Below are 21,344 nucleotides of genomic sequence, written 5' to 3' on the forward strand. Positions count from 1 at the left end.
GCTGCTTGAGACCCTGTCTCAAAAAAAAAAAAAAAAAAAAAAAGACAGAGAGAAAATAGGGGTTCTAATTATAGGTTTAGCACTAAATGTGGGCTTAGATGTTATATTGCAGTTTCTCAATAATTAATACCACCATTATTCACCAATTTATTTGCCTTTACAATTTGTGCTGGTTAATATCTCTCAACCTGACACAAACTTAGTCACCTAGAAAGAGACACCTTGAACTGAGGGATTTCTTCTACCAGACTGGCCTATAGGTAAACCTTTTTTCCTTCCTTCTTTCCTTCCTTTCTTTCTAAGACATTGTCTCTCTATGTAATTCTGACTGGCCTTGAACTCTCTCTATAGACCAGACTGGTCTCAAACTCACAGAGATCCTCCTGCCTCTGCCTCTCGAGTGCTGGGATTAAAGACAAGCAACCCTATGACTAGCTGGGGCCATTTTCTTGATCAATGGTTGATGTGGGTGAGCTAGTAGTCTGGGTTGTATAAAGAAAGCAAGCTGAGTCGCTGGGCGGTGGTGGTGCCCGCCTTTAAAAAAAAAAAAAAAAGAAAGAAAGAAAGAAAGAAAGAAAGCTGAGTAGCCTGGTGGTGGTGGTGCACACTTTTTTCTTTTTTTTTTTGGATTTTTGAGACAGGGTTTCTCCGTAGCTTTTGGTTCCTGTCCTGGAACTAGCTCTTGTAGACCAGGCTGGCTTTGAACTCACAGAGATCCGCCTGCCTCTGCCTCCCGAGTGCTGGGATTAAAGGCGTGTGCCACCACCGCCTGGCGGTGGTGCACACTTTTAATCCCAGGCACAGGTCTCTGTGAGTTCGAGGCCAGCCTGGTCTACAAGAGCTAGTTCCAGGACAGCCAGGTGGAAACAATTTGAGAAAGCCCTGGGGAGTAAGTCAGTAAACAATCTTCCTCTTTGAAATGTGTGTCAGCTCCTGCCCCAGGCTTCCCTGCTTGACTTCCCTCAATAACCTGTGAAGCAAATAAGTACCCCCCCCCAATTGTTTTTGGCCAACGTTTTATCACTGAACCCCCCATCCCCCAACCCCCCCAATTGTTTTCGGCCAATGTTTTATCGCTGAAAAAAAAACCGCAAAAGAGGAACAATTGTTAGTGAAACACATGAGATAATTGTTTTTTCAGTGGTAGGGTTTGATCCCAGGACCTTGTATGTGTGTGCTAGGCAAATACTTTACTCTTCAGATCATATAAAAAGAATTAATATTTCATTTTTCTAAATAATCGTTTAGCTTATTTTTGAGACAGGATTTCTTTTTGTAGCCCTGGCTGTCCTGGAGCTCACTTCTGTAGACCAGCCCGGCCTCGAACTCAGAGATCTGCCCAATCCTGGTTTAAACATTTACCTTTAAAAATTATGCGTATGGGGGCTGGAGAGGTGGCTCAGAGGTTAAGAGCACTGGCTGCTCTTCCAGAGTCCTGAGTTCAATTCCCAGCAACCACACGGTGGCTCACAACCATCTGTAATTTGATCTGGTTCCCTCTTCTGGCATGCAGACAGAACACTGTATAAATAAAAAATTTTTTAAAAATTATGCATATGGTCTGTGTGGTTTGTGCTGCGCGTGTGCCCCCAGAGAGCAGAAGTGTCAGACCCCTAGAGCAGCGGTCCTTGACCTGTGGGGCCCCACCCTTTCACAAGGATCACATATCAGATATTTACATCATGATCCGTTTATTTGTTTTCATTTTATGTGCATTGGTGTTTTGCCACAGGTGTCAGGGGGCCTGGAACTGGAGTTACAGACAGTTGTGAACTGCCTTGTGGGTGCTGGGAATTGAATCGGGTCCTCTGAAAGAACAGCCAGTGCTCTTAACCACTGAGCCATCTCTCCAGCCCCCTACATCTCAATTCATAACAGTAGCAAAATTACAGTCATGAAGCAGCAATGAAAATAATTTTATTGTTGGGGGTCACCGCAGCATGAGGAACTCTGTTAAAGGGTCACAGCATTGAGAATCACTGCCCTAGAGTTTGAGTTGCAGATAGTTGTGAGCCACCCGCAAAGGTGCTAGGCCTGGAACTCTGGGCCTCTGAAAGAGTAATATACATTTTTTAGTTGCTGAGCCATCTCTTCTTTTCTAATTTATTTTTATTTTACGGGTATGAGTGTTTAACTACATGTATATATGTGTACTGTGTGCAGGCCAACAGAGGGAATTAGATTCCCTGAAACTGGATGGGCAGAAGCTATTATGTGAACGCTAGAAACTGAACCCCTGTCCTCTGCAAAAGCCGCAGTGCTCTTACCCCCAGGCCATCACTCCAGCCCCCAAACTTCATTATTTTTATTTTTTATTTCATATCATCATCATCATCATTATTAGTTGTTGTTGTTGTTTCCGGATATCATAGTGTGAGCATTCGCTAATATGGTAGACCTAAAGAGATTCTGATATGATGTCCTCTCCCTGCAGAGGCAAACAGTAGTAGTTATCAAATTTTTTGTTGTTGTTGTTTTGTTTTTCTGAGACAGAGTTTCTGTGCGCAGTCCTGGCTGTCCTGGAACTTGCTCTGGAGCCCAGGCTGGCCTTGAAGTCAGAGATTTGCCTGCTTCTTTTTCCCAAGTGCTGGAATTAAAAGCATGCATCACCACCACCTGGAACATAATTATCAAATGTTTTAATTAATGTTGTAAAACAGAAAATTTCAGACTTCATACTTGCTACTAACGTTAGGAACTCTGAAAGTATCTCTGTTTTGGGTGCCAATTTTGTCTCTTTGGTTTTCTCCCACGTGTCCATCCCCCCCCATCCCTTTGCCCCCCCCCTCGCCCCCCCTGCCCCAAGTGCTGGTGATGGAATCCAGAACATTGAGCATGCCAGGCTAGCACACAGCAATTGAGAAACAGTGCTAGCTCATCCTCATCCTGTAGAACACATCCCATGCACACATTCGAAACCTAATTCCAGGTAAAGGTTGCATGGTGAACTGTAAAAAAAATATATTGGTGGGGCTAGAGAGATTGCTCGGTGATTAAGAACATCTGTTGCTCTTGTGGAGCATGTAGGTTTGAGTCCCAGCACATCATGGTGGCTCAGGATGGCCTCTAATTCCAGTTCCAGGAGATTCTAAGCCTTATTCTGGCGTTCTGGTAGACATATATACAGGCAGTCAAAAACTCACACATAAAAATAAGTAAAACAATACCACTAATTTATTCATTAAGGCAGAGTATCTGTATATATCTCAACCCCCAGAGCTTTTGGCACAGAGTCGCATTGCCTGGTGGCAATCCTTCCTGGCCTTTGTAGTTACCTCGTCATCCACGGAAGGTACTGGTCGGGTCATCAGTGGTAATCCAACAGACTAAAAGTGAAAAATCACCGCTCCTCTACGATAGCTCTAGCTGAAGCCCACAGGCTGAGTGAATGAGAAAGGCCTGCAAAACTGCTCAGCATTGTTCTCATCCTGGGTAGTTCTGAGGATGAAACATACTACACCTGTGTCTCGCCCCACAAGCCCTGGTAAGCATTTCTTGCTCTTTTCTGTGGAAAAGCTAGGATTTAGACTCGACATCTCTAGGTCTCCCATCCTAATTTTTTTTTTTTTTTTTTGAGACAGGGTTTCTCGGTAGTTTTTGGTTCCTGTCCTGGAACTAGCTCTTGTAGACCAGGCTGGCCTCGAACTCACAGAGATCCGCCTGCCTCTGCCTCCCGAGTGCTGGGATTAAGGGCGTGCGCCACCACCACCCGGCCCTAATTTTCTCTTTATATCCAGGAGTTCATTGGCTCAACTAGTAATATAATAGAAAAAAGCCCAAAGTGCAGGTAGGTGCAGGCCTGTAATCCCAGTACTCAGGAGACAGAGACAGGAGGATCGAAGTTCAAGGACATCTTCAGCTACCTATCAAATTCCGAGGTCAGGAGAATTCCAAGGAATAGACAAGACCATGTCTCAAACGAAACCAAACCCATAAGAAAACCCCATGCAGCAGATAACAGTCAGCTGGGACCCCTCAAAAGACCATGCTCATTCCTAAGGCAGACATTCATACCATACCCCAAGAAGGGGCAGCAAGGCTGTGAAAGCCTGGGATGGTGGTAATCTTTAGGGAACTGTTTTCCAGACACGACATGATATGTACACATGAACTCACAGTGATTGTGACAACATGCCCCAAACATGTACAATCTTCAGTCCGACAGAGTCCCAGCAGAGACGCGAGAAGGTGGGCGTGCAACCCCACCGCTAGCATTTTCCAGCTGCTGGGAGAGTCAGCTTTCTCTGATGCTGTGCCCCTGGTGGACACACACCGAGCGGGCCCCAATCCCAGGACCAGTTGGGCAGCGCAAACTGGACTTGATGGAGAAAGAAGAAAAAAGAAGCAACCTCAAAGTTGGATGAGAACGGACAGGAGATATGAAAAGGCTGTAAGGGGGAAAGTTAAAGGGCATGAATATATTTGAAGTACACTGTATAAAAAATTTCAAAGAATTAATAAAAAATATAAAAACAAAACAAAGAAAAACCAGAGAGATGGCTCAGTGGGTAAAGATGCTTTTCATCAAGTCTGATTACCTGAGTTTGATTCCTGGAAGGGGAGAACTGACCAACTTCCACAAGTTGTCCTCCAGGAAGGTGGAGCAGAGATAGAGTATGCGCTCCAAATGGGATTTAAAAAAAAAGGGGGGGGGTGTTATGGTATTGGTCCCTTTAAGAGACAAGCCACGCCTACTCCCTCCCCCATCCGCTGAGGCAGGCTGATCTTCAGCTTCCGGCCTGAGTTAGCTCGCTTTTCCATCTTCCTCCTGTCTGCCGCCACACGGCCCTGCCCGCCACCACCGCTCAGGCCACCGCTCTGGGACTGGCAGCCATTTCTGCCTGGGACTGGCTGCTCCCAGAGCCCGCTGCCTGCCACCACATGGCCCGCCACCACCTTTTGGGACCTACAGCATTTCTGCTGCCTACTGCCGCGGGGATCTCGGAGCATTTAAAAAAAAAAAAAAAAAGAACGGGGGGGGGGGGGGGGGGCTGGAGAGATGGTCCCGCAATTAAGAGCACCGACTGCTCTTACAGAGGACCAGGTTTCAACCCCAGCACCCAATCAGCAGCTTCACAACTGTGTGTAACTCCATTTCCAGGGGCCTTCTCCTGGCCTCTGAGGGCACCAGGTGTGCAAGTGGTGCACAGATGCACGGGCAACCAAGATAGATAGATAGATAGATAGATAGATTAGATAGATAGATAGATTAGATAGATAGATAGATAGATAGATAGATAGATAGATAGATAGATAGATAGATACAATTTAAAAGGGGTCATAGTAGGAAAAAAGTCTATCGGGGAACTCACCAATGTCAGTGATTGAGTATTTTTTGTTTATTTTGAAAACAAGAAAGAAACCTTGCCTGGTTCATTGGTTGCCATGCACTGGTATCTGGGCTTTGGCATAGTGAACCCCAGCCTGCTGTTACAGTCACCAAATACTTGGGCAGTTTTCTATGTCACCCTGCCTTTCAGTAGCTACAAGAACTAGAAAATGATATACTAAGGAATACTAGATTAACTTCCTCCTCGTTGAATTTTCCAATGAATTGATTGCTTTGAGAGAAAAGGATGATTTCCCACTCTGGAAGTGGCGTCACTCCAATCCCCAGATGAAATACCCACCGGTCTCTTTCTTGTCGTCCCTGGAATAGACGCTGGATGGCTTGCTAGCGCTGGGCCAGGAGCCGATGCAGGCTGCCTCTGGGTTGGCTTTTAGGCCAGTTTATGAGCAATAGAGCTGGTGATAAGAGAAGACCGTGGAAAGGAGCAGGGTTCTGCATTAAATCATTGAAATAGGTGTGAGGGTGGAAAAGAATGCCACCGGGCCAAGTGTGGCCATGGGGAGGGGACACCCAGTAAAATTTTGACGTGTATTTTGACTTCGCGGTCTAGATGCCTACAAGATCAGCCTCACACCCTCTAGGAATGCCTTCTAGGACACACCTGGGTGACTTTCATCGTGATTGAGCAAGCCAGTGTCTAATTTGACCAATTCTAATTATCCAAAGAATCTTCTACAGGGAAATAAAACCCACTTTGTTGTAAATTTATCTCACCTGTCTTTCACTGAAGCGCAAGGTAAGGGGGCAGGGGCTGCAGCTCACTTGCTGGATTGCTTGCACAGAATGCAGGGAAATCTGGATTTGATCTCCTGCACCCAGTAAAACTGGACACAGTTACTGTAATCTTAGCCCTGGGAAGATGCCAGCACAGGGGAGGTAAAAGCTGGGGACTCAGAAGCTCAAGGTCAGCCTTGCCTTCAAAGCGAGTCTAAACTAGCCTAGGCTACACTCAACCCTGTCTCAAAGAAAGAGACTAACATCAAGAGAAAAATGTCTTACTTCCTCTACTGTCTGCTAGCCTTGTGAGGATTCCAGTCACTGCCATGCTCAAGGTACCTCTTTCTCCAAGTTCTTTTATGTGCTATTTATTTGTTCACTTATTCACGAGGAACCTTGGTCTGGTATTCTGTTCGGCTTTGTTTCTGCAGTGCTAGGGATGGATGGTCAGGCTTTACACTTCAGTGCTGTACCTCTGACACCCACCCCATCCCTGAAGTGTTGTGTTGTGGTCCCAGCATCTAAAGCAGTGCTGACTCACGGTGAAGTCAAGCCCAACAAAGACTAAAGCCATTCATTTGAACCTTTTCTTTTTGGTTTTTCGAGACAGGGTTTCTCTGTGGTTTTGAAGCCTGTCCTGGAACTAGCTCTTGTAGACCAGGCTGGTCTCGAACTCACAGAGATCCACCTGCCTCTGCCTCCCAAGTGCTGGGATTAAAGGCATGCGCCACCACCGCCCAGCTTCTTTCGAACCTTTTTATACGATACTCAGAGTATTCAGCTCTAGAATTAGACTTATGGAGTTCAGTAAATCAGGGTATACAAAAGGTATATGAAGGTGTAAGTCACGAACAATGCCACACCAGTTTGGAGTTATGATTAATAGGGTGTGATTTATTTAAAGGGGAAAAAACTTACAGATTACTGTCCCAGACAACAGCCATCTGCACAACCAGGAAGGGAGTCTAGTCTCCAGCGGAGCAGGAAGTGAAGAGAGCGAGCAGAGGAAATAGCCGCTTTTTTAAAGGAGAGAGACCACGCCCCAATGGGGTGGTATCACAGCAGCTATTGGTTGGAGGGGTGGAAGGACCTCCCGCAACAGGTATACAAAAAGATTATTCTGCAACATCAGGGGTTAGCATTTCCATATAAGCATGATATGCTAAGAGCACAGATGAAGGCTGTCCACATTGCGCTCAGACATAAGAACATGCTGGCCCAACAGGTGGTACTCCACTGGAGCTTGAAGGACACTATGCCTGGCTGACATGGGGCAGAAGCAAGGGACACAATATACAAAACAGCCAAGTAGATCAGAGTGCCTGATGGAACAAATTTTTGTTGGTTGCTGATAGAGGTTTTTGTTCTGCCCGGTCCCACAGTTGTTCAATTCCAAAGAAACACAAAGAGGTCTACATTAATTATAAACAGGTTGGTCTATTAGCTCGGGCTTCTTATTAACTCTTATAACTTACAATAACCCATAATTCTTGTCTGTGCTAGCCACATGGCTTGGTACCTTTTATCAGTGAGGCAGTCATATCTTGCCTCCTCTGCATATGGGTGACGACTGCAGACTCAGCCTTTCCTCTTCCCGGAATTCTCCTTTTCTGGTTGCCCTGCCTATACTTTCTGCCCTGCCACTAGCCAATCAGTGATTTATTAAAATACAAGTAACATCTTTACAGGATAAAAGATCATTGCCCCACAGCAGGTTGTAGTGGAAAAGGTCAGAGTATTCGAGGTCTTCACTGTCCAGTTCAGAGCTGAAGCCCTGTCCTGAAATATCCTAAGAAGCCACTGAATTTAATTAGTATGAGGAGAATGATATAACTAATTTTGAGGGGCTGGAGATGTAGAACAATTGCAAACCATGCTTAGGATGCATAAGACCCTGGATTTGATCCTCAGTACTAAAACAACACAACAAACAGCCATTTTGTTACTAGTTCTGTTTCTATTATTTTTCAGTTTTATTTTTTGTAGGAGTTAGGGTTTTTGTTATTGTTTAGTGTATTATGTATATATATTTGTGTGTAGGTACATGTTTATATGTGTGTACATGTGTGAGGTATATAGAGTGCACATGTATGTGGGTAAATGTGTATAGGGGTACACATGGGTGAGAGTGCACATGTGTGTGTGTAAATGTGTGTAGGGGTACACATGGGTGAGAGTGCACATGTGGTGTGTAAATGTGTGTAGGGGTACACATGAGTGAGCGTGCACATGTATGTGGGTAAATGTGTGTAGTGTACACATGAGTGAGCGTGCACATGTGTGTGGGTAAACAGGGATACACATGGCCAGAGGCCGATACTGGACATCATCCTCAATGGTGGGTTTTTTTTTTTTTCAGGACAAGGTTTCTTTGTGTAGCTTTGACCTTGGCTGTAGACCAGGCTGGCCTCAAACTCACAGAGATCCGCCTGTCTCTGCCTCTGCTAGGATTAAAGGCGTGCGTCTCCACTGCTCAGCTTTTGCTATTTGTTTTTGAAAATGAGTAGTATTTTGTACCATTTATTTGTTTTGTACGCATGTTTATGTACAGATGCATATGTGCAATCACTTGTGCAGAGATTAGAGGAAAATCTGCAGGAGTCAAAGGGAGTTCTTTCCATCTGATGGGTCCTGGGGCCCCCACTCAGGCTGTCAGCCTGGGCAGCAATTCCTTTTATTTGTTAAATTATCTTTATTTTTATTGATTTTTTTGAGGGTCTTATCCCATAGCCTTGGATACCCTGGAGTTTACTATGTACAAGAGGCTGGCATCAAACTCATAGATGCCTCAGCACACACACACACACACACACACACACACACACACACACACACACACTGCCCGATGCTGGGGTCTAAAGAAGTGTCCCCTCTGATGAGCTTTCACAAATTATTTACGGGCCTTCTTGAATTTTTTGGTTTTGTTTTGGTTTGAGACAAATCTCATAGAGCCAGGCTGGCTTGAACTTATTCTGCAGTTAAGGTCACTCTCACACTTTTTTTTTTTTTAAATTATTTATTTATTATGTATACAATATTCTTTCTGCGTGTATGCCTGCAGGCCAGAAGAGGGCACCAGACCCCATTACAGATAGTTGTGAGCCACCATGTGGTTGCTGGGAATTGAACTCAGGACCTTTGGAAGAGCAGGCAGTGCTCTTAACCACCGAGCCATCTCTCCAGCCCACTCTCACACTCTTAATCATCTGTCTCAGTTTCCAAGACCTGAGCTTACTGGCATTCACATTCCCGACTGAGTGAACCTGTTCCTTCATTATTACTCCAGTCATGGGAAGGATGTCACTGTTGCTCATCCACTCAGAGGTGAGCAGCTTCTTCCCATATAGGGTGTGGGATGGGTGGTCCTCATGTCAATGCTTTGACTCTATTTTCATGATATCACGGTGTGAAGGGGCTGGAGAGTTGCCTCAGCGGTCAAGAGCACTGACTGCTCTTCAGAAAGTTCAGGTTCAGTTCCCGGCACCCACATGACAGTTCACAGCTGTCTAACTCCAGCTCCAGAGGATCTGATACCCTCACACAGACATACGTGGAGGCAAAATACCAATGCACACAAGAAATAAATCATTAAAAAGAAAATAAATTATACAATGAAGATGGGCTTGGCTTCAACATGGATGTTATTAAAACAACACAGATACAGCCAGGTGGCTGGGCGGTGGTGGCTCACGCCTTTTATCCCAGCACTTGGGAGGCAGAGGCAGGCGGATCTCTGTGAGTTCGAGGCCAGCCTGGTCTCCAGGATGAGTTCCAAAACAGCCTGAGCTATACAGAGAAACCTTGTCTTGAAAACAAAACAAAGAAACAAAAAACAACCCACAAACCCTAAACAAACAAAAACTTCAGCAATTTAATGCCCCAATGAAAGGGAGTAAGAACCAATTAGATTGGCTCTCTCTGCCCTGCAGGGTGAGGGGCTCATAATGTTAGTTTCATGGAAGACGAAATTGATACTCAAAGAGGCTGACTAGTTTTTCAAGAGGTCACAGGCAGCAGAATACACAGATCTGCAGCCCCTGAAAAATCAGAGGCTGCCTATGTTGAGAAGTTAGGGGAGGTTTAGGTAAAGGGGAGCCCACTATTATTAAGGGGGTTCTCAACTTCCCTGCAGTGCTGTCTTCAGAACTGAGCACACTAAAATCCATTTCATTGAACACTAAAAACTGTAAGCAGGGCTGGGCCGGCCGCACGGTCTAGTGAAGCGCACTAGCCTAGCACATCTGAGGCCATTGGCTCCCTCTCCAGCTCTGCAAAACAAAAGAATGAATTGAAAAATCTGAGCTGGACCACGAGGGCACTCTTCCAGAGGACTGGAGTTCAGTTCCCAGCACCCACATCAGGTGGCTCACCACAGTTTAAAATTCCGGCTCCAGGGGACCTGTCACCTGCACTCATATGCACATACCCGCAGGGTAGACACATCTATCCACACACTGCCTTTAGTCCCGGCACTCAGGAGGCGGAGGCCAGTTAGGTGTGTGTGTTAGTGTGTGTGTGTGTGTGTGTGTGTGTGTGTGTGTGTGTGTGTGTGTTTAGTGATGGTGATGTGGGGACTCAACTCAGGGTCTTATTCAAAGGAGGTGATGCTCTTCCTCTATGCTTTACCTTCAACCTCTTCTCCTACAAAAGGCATTCACTAAGAAGCCCAGGTTGGCCTTGCATTCATTCCAGTTCAGGATGGCCTTGAGTTTGCCACCTTCGTGCCCCAGCAGCTGGGATTACAGGTCCACCAGGCCCAGCATTACAAAAGCAATTCAAACAGAAAAGTACAAGACAGAGGTATGATGGCCTGGATACAGACTAGCATCAAGGTAGACGGAGTGGAAAATTCTGGCCCCTTTACACCATGCTCTCTTTCCCACAGAACCTGGACCAGGAAATTTCCCCATAAAACCCTAGGAAGGAAATACTACCTTGACTCTGTAGAAGGGAGATACTGAAGGATACGTAGGGGCCTGGAGAGATAGTAAGAGCCACAGGCCTTTTCAAGGCTCTGGGTGTTCTCAGGTGTACCCTTGGAGGCTGCTCGCCTGTCCTGGTCACCCTGAGCCCAGCTCAGCCCCTGTCCTGAGGCCTATTTCCTGGGAGGGCATAGGAAGCAGGATCTCATGATGGGCTCTGCTGTATGGAGTCTCCTGCGTTTGTTTTCCATTAGTGTTCAGGACAGTTCTTTTGTCAAGTCCTCACAGCTCCCCACTGTGTTCAGGAGGAAATTGAAGGCCCAGTGTTTTTCCACGCTTGGGCCAGAGAAGGAAGGGGAGCCTTGAGGCCTGACTGCAGCTAGTCAACACAGCGTGGCTTAGCTCTCAGGTGTGCTAATTAAGGGAGCTCCCAGCACCCCGGGGATACTTCTGTGACCTCACCAAAGGGCTGCCGCCTCCAGCGTCCTCTGGGAACAGAGGCCATCTTAAGACTGCTCCCTTAATAGTGTGGGAGGCCCGCTCAGACCCATTGAGCAACTCATTACCTCAGCACGGGGGCATGAAGCAGAGCCCAGTTTCATTTATTTGCATAAAGAAATGGAATTAGGGAGTTCATACTATCTCACAGTCACAATGTAATCTTAGCTCTCAGAAGCTAAGGCAGGAGGATTTTGAGTTTGGGGCCAGCTAACATAGTAAAATCCTGTCACAAAAACTGAAAAAAAAAAAAAAACTTAAATAAATAGGGGCAGGAGGGATGGCTCAGCAGTTAAGAGCTAAGTCTTAAAGCTCTTGCAGAGGACCCAGGTTCAGTTCCCACCACACGCATGGTTGATCGCCTATAACTCCATTTCCAGGGAATCTTCAACCCTCTTCTGATCTTGGGCACCTGAAGCTCATGGAGGCACCTCCTGCCTTACGCTCACAAGGGCTTGGCAGCCTTGCTTCCATTAAAAAACCAAAAACCAAAACCAACAAACAAAACAGGTCTGCTTCTCTGATTTTCATCGATAACTATGTTTTATACTGAGAATGTCTAAAATGGAGACTGTAGTGTAACAGCTAAGTTATAGAGCTCTTGCCTGCCACGTTCAGGGCCTAGGTGAAGTCCACAACGCCCCCAGATTACCCAACATTATCTCCTATAAACTTTCATTCTGTTCTATTCTTTATTTTCTTTTCTTAAAGATTTATTTGTTTATATGCAGTGTTCTGCCTGCAGGCCAGAAGAAGGCACCAGATCATTACAGACGGTTGTGAGTCACCATGTGGTTGCTGAGAATTGAACTCAGGACCTGTGGAAGAGCGGTTAAGAGCTCTCAACCTCTGAGCCATCTCTCCAACCCCTATTTTTCTTTCTTTAAACAAACAAAACTTTATTTATAACTGTGCATATATCTCTGTGAGAGTAAGCAACCATGAGGACAAGTGTGCTTGGGGACCAGAGGTGCCAGTTTCCTGAACCTAGGACTATAAATGGCGGTGAGTTGCCTGATGTGGCTGCTAGGAAGGGAACTTGAGGCCTCTGCAAGACCCTTAATCATGGACAGTGCCTCTTTCATTGGTTTGTTTGTTAAGACAAAGTCTCGTGCAGCCCGGGGGGATGACCTCAAACCATCTTCTAAATTGCTGAAACTCCAGTCAGGTACACACCACTGTACCTGACTTTTGCCAACATGCAGTGAGTTTTATAAACTAGCAGGAGTGGTGGCAAGCACATCTTTGATCCCAGCATTCTGAGACAGAGGCAGTCTGATTGTGAGTTTAAGGACAGCCTAGTCTACATTGTGAGTTCTAGGATAGCCAGAGCTATATAGTGAAACCTTGCCTTAAAAAACAACAACAACAACAACAACAACAAAACAAAACTCAAACTGTCAAGGGGCTCAGCAGTTAGGAGCACTGCACTTTCAAAGGACCACAGTTCAATCTCAGCCCCCGCATGGTGGTTCATAACCATCTGTAACTCCAGTTCCAGGGGATCTAACACCTCCTTCTACCCTCTGTGGGCAACGCACACACAGACAGAGTACACTTGCATTTATATAGGCAAAATACTCACATGCGTGAAATAAAAATTAAGAGTCTGAAAAACAAACAGAAGTTAGGCGGTGGTGGTAGACATCTTTAATCCCAGCACTCAGGAGGCAGAGGCAGATGGATCTCTGAGTTTGAGGCCACCTTGGTCTACAGAGTGAGTTCCAGAACTTCCAGGGCTATACAGAAAAGCCCTGTCTCATATAAAAAAAAAATAAATAGAAAATTTTAAAAAACAAACAGAAGATTTATAATTGGTTAAGCTATCCCTGGATATTGCCTGGTATCTTGTGCATCCTTACTATCCAGAGTTGACATCCTTTGGAGGAGCTGCTTCGTGGTTTGGTATGACCAGAGAAACCTGGTTATCCTTCAAAGACAAGGAACCAGTCAAGGCTGGCTGCTCTTAGAGCTTGTACTCACCACAGGGAGCTGAGTCAATGGTACAAGTTGTTTGTACACAGCCTGTCACCCTTTGCCAGCCCATGCTGCCCTCCGTAGTTATAGCAACAGGTCACGCCGGGCTGCTTACAGCTCCCAGCTCTCAAGCTTGCTGGCATCCTCTTTGTACAGCAGTAGGGCATAAAGTCATCATTAGTCATTCTCCACGTCTCCCTGAGGGAGTTTGGTTGCAAAACATCTTAGTCTCAGGCAGGTGAACTGGTTGCATTCGTCTGTCTTCCTTGCTAGTGATCCCGCCTTGTTTATTAAGTATGACTCAAGAATGACATCAATGAAACTGTTAACAAAATTAGGTAGGAAATCTAGTGAAAACAGAAACCACAGACACGTAAAGCCTGTGTTTGTCTCTAGGGCTCTTTAAAAAATGTATTATGTCTTGGTGGGCACATGTACATCTGGAGGGCACAGCGGAGTAAGTTTTCTCCTCTGGACCTAAAGTGGGTTCTGGGGCTTGGACTCAGGTTGACAGGCTTGCGTGGCAAGCATCTGTACCCACTAAGCCAACATGGTGGCCCTTGGTGGGTCTTTAATGCGGTCTGAAATTATGTGTCAGTGATGGTGACAAGTTGGGCCTGGGATCCCTCGGAGAGCCTTATGTACGCCAGCCAAGCTACCTGCACTTCAGTGCAGTCCGTGGTGTAGGGGTTTGAAAGAGAGTGGCCTCCAAAGGCTCATATGGTTTAATTGTTTTGTTTTTCAATAGCTTCTCTATAGCTTTGGAGCTTGTCCTGGAGCTAGCTTTTGCAGCCCAGGCTGGCTTCGAACTCACAGAGATCTGCCTGCCTCTGCCTCCCAAGTGCTGGAATTAAAGGCCACTACTGCCAGCTAGGCTTGCTTGCTGTAGCATGAATAATAAAAACCCAGAGACCGATATTGGGGTTCAAGCTGAAGACCTGAAAAGCAAAGCAACCAGCCACTGGCTCTTAGCACTCCCCTCAGACTGAAATAGGCAATCCTGCCCCTATGAATCCTCAGACTTAGACTGAGCATGAGAGCTGTCTCCTCCTGTTTTATATTCCTCTCTATTGCTTAGATTAAAGGCGTGTACCACTACCGCCTGGCCTTTGTGGCTAACTAGTATAATTGCTGGTATTAAAGGTATGTGTCACCACTGGCTGGCCTGTATGGCTGACTAGTGTGGCTGCATTGCATTCTGATCTTCAGGCAAGCTTTATTTATTAAAACACAAATGCTATACCACTATAGCTTATTCCCAGTTGGTGGAACCACTGAGGAAGGATTAAGAGGTGTGGCCTTTTTGGAGAAGGTGTGTTAGTGGTTGAAGGCTTTGAGGTTTCAAAAGTCCCTGATACTCCCATTTAGCACCCTCTGCCTCTTGCTTGTGGATCAAGTGTAAACTCTCAGCTACTGCTCCAGTGCCCTGCCTGCCTGCTCTCATGCCATGATGGTCATTTAGTGTATGTGTGAATGCAAAGGCCAGGGCACATTCATAGAGGTCAGAGAACAAGTTGTAGGTCCCGGGGATCAAAACCAGGTTGTTAGGCTAGGCAGCAAACAAACCTGCTGAGCCAGCTCACCAGCCCCTACAATTCACTTTTGGCTAAGTTTTGGTTTTGTTCCTCCTTTGATCCTGGAGATTGACTCCTTGCAGTTAGAGTCATACTAAGTACACCCTCTGCCCTTGAGCTACGCCTCCAGCTCTGGGTTTACTCTTTCTGTGTGTGTCATGCTGGGGATTGAACTCCTGGCCTCATGCATGTTAGGTAAGCATACTGTCACTGAGCTATATCCCAAGCCCTCTTTCCCCCTTATGTTTGCTTCTTTTGAGACAGAGTCTCGGTGTGTAGCCCTGGCAGGCCTAGAACTCAAGCTAGTCTCACAGAGATTTGCTTGCCTTTGCCTCTCAAGTGCTGTTAACGAAGGCATGCACCACCACACCAGCTTCCTTTTGTATTTTTTAATGCAGGGTCCCACTAAATTATAAGCCCAGTGTTGAACCTTTGGTCCTCCTGCCTCAGGTTCCTAGATAGCTGGGATTATAGACCTGTGCCTCCAGGCTCTATTCAGGGTCCAGTTTTGAGTATATTTTGTAGGTTCAGGAAAAAGTGCAGTGCTATCTGCACACCTTTATAATGTCATATGAAGTAGCGTTAGCACTCTCTGAGTCAGGGCTTCTATTGCTGTGAGGAGACACCATGACCACTGCAACTCTTATAAAGGAAAAGATTTAATTGGAGTGGCTTACAGTTTCAGGGGTTTAGTCCATTCGTGTCATGGTGGGACTTGGTGGCATGCAGGCAGACATGGTGCTGGAGAAGGAGCTTAGAGTTCTTACATCTTTGGTCCATAGGCAACAGGAAGTAAACTGTGTCACTGAGCATAATTTGAGCATAGGAGACCTCAAAGCCTAACCCCACAGTGACACACTTCCTCCAACAAGGCCATACTTACTCCAACAAAGTCACACCTCATAATAGTGCCACTCCCTTTGGGGGGCATTTTCTTTCAAACCAACCACAAATGCTTTAAAATTCTCTTGTACAGCAAGACAGGTACTCAGCCTGTAATCTCAGCACCAGGAATGTAGAGGAAAAAGAATCTTCAATTCAAGGTCATCAGCAGCTATACAGTGAATTCTAGGTCAGCCTAAAGTACATGAGATCATGTCTCAAAAAAGCAAAAAACAGCTAACCAACCTAATTACTTTGCTGATTCCCACTCTTATCCCACCAATGATCTTTTGACTGGATCTATAGTTTTTTATCCTTTTTATAAAGTCATATGAGGATTAAACAGTATATAGTCTTTTGACATTTTTATTTAGTAATATGGACTTGAGGTTCCTTATTTTTTCCTCTCTCCATTCTTTTGTTATTTTTAAATATATAAATGTTGCTGTTTTTCTTTCTTTTTGCTTACTTTTTTGTTGTTGTTGTTTCTAGAGACAGGGATTCTCTGCGTAGCCCAGGCTGTCCTGAAACTTGCTCTGTAGACCAGGCTGACCTCAAACTCACAGAGTTCCACCTGCCTCTGCTCCCAAGGGCTGGGATTAAAGGTGTGCACAACCACCACCCAGTTTTAAATTTATTTTTAAAAGTCTATTTTATGTGTATGAGTACATCTATCATCTATCTATCTATCTATCTATCTATCTATCTATCTATCTATCTATCACCTATCTATCATCTGTATGTACCCCATATATGACTGATGCAAGTGGAGATCAGAAGAAGGCATTGGATCCCCTGGAACTATAGTTACAGATGGTTGTGAGCTACCATGTAGGTGCTGGGAACTGAATCCGATTCTCTGCAAAAGTAATAAGTGCTCTTAACCCCTGATCTATCATTTCTCCAGCCTGATTTTTGTAATTTGTGAAATGGGATCTCATGGTGCCCAGGCTGGCCTCAAACTCACTCTATATCTGAGACTGGCCTTGAACTTTGCAAACTTCCTACTTCTGCAACCCAAGTGCTGCAATGGCCCCTGTGCACAACCCCGCCCAGCTCTTGCATTTCTTTCCAAGTTTTGGTAGCTCCTTTTCATTCTTGAGCAGCAGTGCATTCTCCAGACAGCTGCTTACCTACTTACATAATCAGCCTTCTTCTGGTAACTTCTAACTTCGACCATTATGAATAAAGCTGATATAAATGTCATTGTGCAGGCTTTTGTGTGGATATTATTATTATTATTATTATTATTATTATTATTTCCCCTTTGAATAAATTCCAGTGAGTGTACCTGCTGGATAGAACAGGATGAGAATGTTTAGAAGTGGTTTTCCTTAGTGACCCTACAGTTTTGCACCCCCAACAACAACTGAGAGTTCCTGCTGTTGGCTCTCCTTTCCCAGCACGGGGGAAGTTTTGGAGGTTGGTTGTTTGAAACTGTGTTTTCCAGCATAGACTGCTGCGTGTGCTGGCTCACACTTAACTGGGAGAAGAGCAAGTACTGAGGAAGGAGAGGTCAAGAGATAAAAACCCACCAGAGGTATACTGTGAAGAACTCAAAACTCAAAAGCCTGGCCAGGCTTGGTGGTGCAACCTCCACACTCATGAGGTAAGGGCAGGAGAATCAAGAGTTCAGGGTCATTATTGAGACAAAGACTTCCAGGACAGCCTGGGCTACAGAGATGAGACTGTTCCAACAACAACAAGTGCAAACTAGTATTTAATGTTTGCTTAATTTGCATTTTCCTAACAATATGGAGCATCCATGTATATGCTTATGTACCATCTGTGTAAATAACTATAATTCAGGCATTCCAGTCTGGCCTCCAACTTGCAATATAGCAGAGACAGGAGGAGCTCTGTGAGTTTGAGGCCAGCCTGGTCTACAAAGTGAGTTCCAAGACAGCCAAGGCTACACAGAGAAACCCTATCTTAAAAAGCAAAAAAACAAACAAAATAACCCATTATCTATGCTCCTATAAGTAACACTAATGAAACATACATACATTCTCTCTCTCTCTCTCTCTCTCTCTCTCTCTCTCTCTCCTGAAGTTTAAAAACAGATTTTAAAAAAGATACACCAAGCCGGGCGATGGTGGCGCACGCCTTTAATCCCAGCACTCGGGGGCAGAGGCAGATGAATCTCTGTGAGTTCGAGACCAGCCTGGTCTACAGAGCTAGTTCCAGGACAGGCTCCAAAGCCACAGAGAAACCCTGTCTCGAGAAACCAAAAAAAAAAAAAAAAAAAAAGATATTTACCTGTTTTGTTGATAGTCTCTCCTTTTTTGTTTGTTTAAGATAAAGTCTCCAATATAACTGTACATGGCCTTGAATTTGCCTTGTAGACTTGTCTTGAGTTTGGGGCAATATTCTTTTCTCTGTCTGCAGAGTGCTGAGGTTACAGGCATGAGCCACCATGCCCTACCTGTCCTAACATTTCAGAAGGACTGCAAACATCTGCTGAGTAGGTAAGAAAATTCGAAAATTTGAGGCTGAAACAAAGAGCAACATGGTACATGAGAAAGGACAAAAGGAAACACCACTCCTACCCCATCACCCTCATTCTCAGATGTTTGAAAGAGAAAAATTCAAAATATTAGACAGTTAAGGCAGACGTGCATGGTGGCTTGCTCCTGTAATGCCAGCAACTTGGGGAGAGAGACATAGGAAGAGCATCACAAACTCAAAAATAACCAGGGCTAATCTAGCAAGACCCTGTTTAAAAACAAAAACAAGAACAACAAAACTCAAAACTTGGTGGTGTAAACTCGTCTATGGCTGGAGAGGTCATAGGTCCTAGAAGGGAAGTTATGGTCGTTGTTTTGCTAGAGTGACAGGATGTGTCCATCAAGTTACCTTCTACACAGACGTGTTTGGGTCCACAGATCAGTGCTTCTGTCATCTTTGCTCAAGAGTAACAACTTAGGGGCTGGAGAGATGGCTCAGAGGTTAAGAGCACTGACTGCTCTTCCAGAGGTCCTGAGTTCAATTCCCAGCAACCACATGGTGGCTCACAGCCATCTATAATGAGATCTGGTGCCCTCTTCTGGCATGCAAAAATACATGGAAGGAATGTTGTATACATAATAAATAAATAAATCTTTAAAGAAAAAAAAGAGTAACAACTTAGCTGTATTCGAGTTACGGTGACAAACCATCCCAACCACGGCAACTGAGAGAAGAAAGAATTTCTTTGGGTTTGTGGCTCCAGGGGGTTAGAGTCAGTGATGGTAAGGGGAAGGCATGACAACTGCAGGGAGCTGAGGGTTCCCATCCTGAACCGCAAGCGTGAAACAGGCAGAGGAAACAGGGTCTGACAAGAGGCTGTTCTTGCAGAGGACCCAGGTTCAATTCCCGGCACCCACATGGTGGCTCAAACACCTGTAACTTCAGTTCCAAGGGATCTGACACTCTTTTCTGGCCTCCATAGTCACCAGGCATGCACAAGCGGTACATATATACACACACATACACACACCCACCACCACATATATACATACACACACAGGCAAAACTCTCATACACATAAAATAAATAAATCTAAACAGTGGTTTCTATTTGCAGTGATCACTGGTGACTGCAGAGCCTCCTAAGCAGTCAAAGTACTGACAATAAATGGCTGTTGAATGCTGAGCTGTAAGTGGTACTCTCACGAATCCTGTCTGCTCTACACTTATGTACTGGCCAAGCAGAGCTTAGTGGTAGAGCACATGTATTTGCAAAGCCCTGAGTATTATACTAAAAACAAAACAAGTCGGGTGGTGGTGGTGCATGCCTTTAATCCCAACACTTGAGAGGTAGAGGCAGACTGATCTCTTTGAGTTCAAGGCCAGCCTCTGTAGAACCTGGTCTACAGAGTGAGTTTGAGGCCAGCTAGGGTTGTTACACAGAGAAACCCTGTCTCGAAAAACAAAACAAACAAAAACAAAACAACAAAAAAAAACCCATTGAGGCATGGCGACTCACACCTTTAATCACAACACTCAGCAGAATCAAGTGAGTCTCAGCTGTTGCAAGGAGAGGGCTGCTTGTTTGTCCCGGCCACCCGGTTAGCTTAGCCCCGAAATAACCACACAGAAATTGTATTAATTAAATGACTGCTTGGCCAATTAGCTCCAGTTTCTTATTGGTTAATTCTTACATCTTAATTTAACCCATTTCTATTAATTTGTGTATCATCACAAGCAGTGGCTTACTGTGTAAAATTCCCAGTGTCTGTCTCTGGACTGATCCATGGCATCTCTCTTTCTTCCTCTGCTTTCTTCCTCCCAGAATTCAGTTCCATCTTCCCCACCTACCTAACTTCTGCCCTATCAGGCCAAGGCAGTTTCTTTATTCATTAACCAATATAAGCAACACAGAGAAAGAAGGATCTCCTACACCACTCAGCATTCAGGGCTAACCTGATCTCTCTAGCAAGTTCCAGGACAACCAGAGCAACATAGAGAAAGACCCTGTGGTGGTATGACTGTAATTGGCCAGAATAATCTCATAGGGAGTGGCACTTTTGGGAGGTGTGGCTTTATTGAAGTGAATATGACCTTGTTGGAGGAAGTGTGTCACTGTGGGGACGGGCTTTGAGGTTTCCTATGCTCAAGATACCACCCAGTGTCTCAGTCAACTTCCTGTTGCTTTCAAGATGTAGAATTCTGTTACTACTCCAGTACCATGTCTGCCTGTATGCTGCCACCCCTGCCATGATGATAATGGGCTGAACCTTGGAAATTATAAGGAAGCCCCCTCAATCAAATGTTTTCCTTATAAGAGTTGCTATGGTCATGGTGTCTTTTCACAGCAATAAAAACCCTAAGACAGACTGTTTCAAAAAAACAAAACAAAAGCAATCTCTAGAAACCAACCAAAATTATGTATTCAATTATTTTCTAACACCTACCTACCTACCTGTCTGTCTGTCTGTCTGGTTTTTTAGACAGAGTTTTTCTGTGTAACAGCTATGACTCTCTTGAAACTTATCCTACAGACCAGGCTGGCCTCAAGCTCACAGAGATCTGCCTCTGCTGGGACTAGAGGCATGTGCCATGACTGCCTGGCTCTAATGCCTATTTATTAAGCACAGTAGAAGGTGCTTGAGATTGTAAGATAAACAACAGTGATTCTTACTCCTAAGGAGCTTATAGTGTTACTGGGTGTCTTAGGGTTTCTGTTGCTGTGAAGAGACATGAGCATGGAAACTCTTATAAAGGAGAACATTTAATGAGATGGCTCACTGACAGTTCAGAGGTTTAGTCTGTTATCCTCATGGTGACATGGCTGCATCCAGGCTGGGGCTGAGAGTCCATCTTGATCAGCAATCAATAGGAAGTGAACTGAGACACTGGGTGTGAATTGAGCAACTATGAGACCTCCAAAGCCCACTTCCACAGTGACACACTTCTTCCCACAAGGCCACACCTACTCCAACAA

The 21,344-nt window shown here is 45.1% G+C and overlaps 1 long non-coding RNA gene across 1 annotated transcript; it reads right to left on the reverse strand.

Annotated features, from left to right (window-relative positions):
* Positions 1-2,295: 2,295 nt before the first annotated feature.
* LOC126514805 (uncharacterized) lies at positions 2,296-18,558 on the reverse strand. The gene is made up of 3 exons (XR_007595675.1): positions 18,180-18,558; positions 5,631-5,745; positions 2,296-2,616 (listed from the first exon to the last, which is right to left on the reverse strand). It is a non-coding gene; the product is annotated as an uncharacterized lncRNA (long non-coding RNA).
* Positions 18,559-21,344: the final 2,786 nt, after the last annotated feature.

Source organism: Alexandromys fortis, unplaced genomic scaffold (genome assembly GCF_014885135.2).
Source record: "Alexandromys fortis isolate MF-2015 unplaced genomic scaffold, M_Fortis_MF-2015_v1.1 scaffold_150, whole genome shotgun sequence".
Lineage (NCBI taxonomy): Eukaryota > Metazoa > Chordata > Mammalia > Rodentia > Cricetidae > Alexandromys > Alexandromys fortis.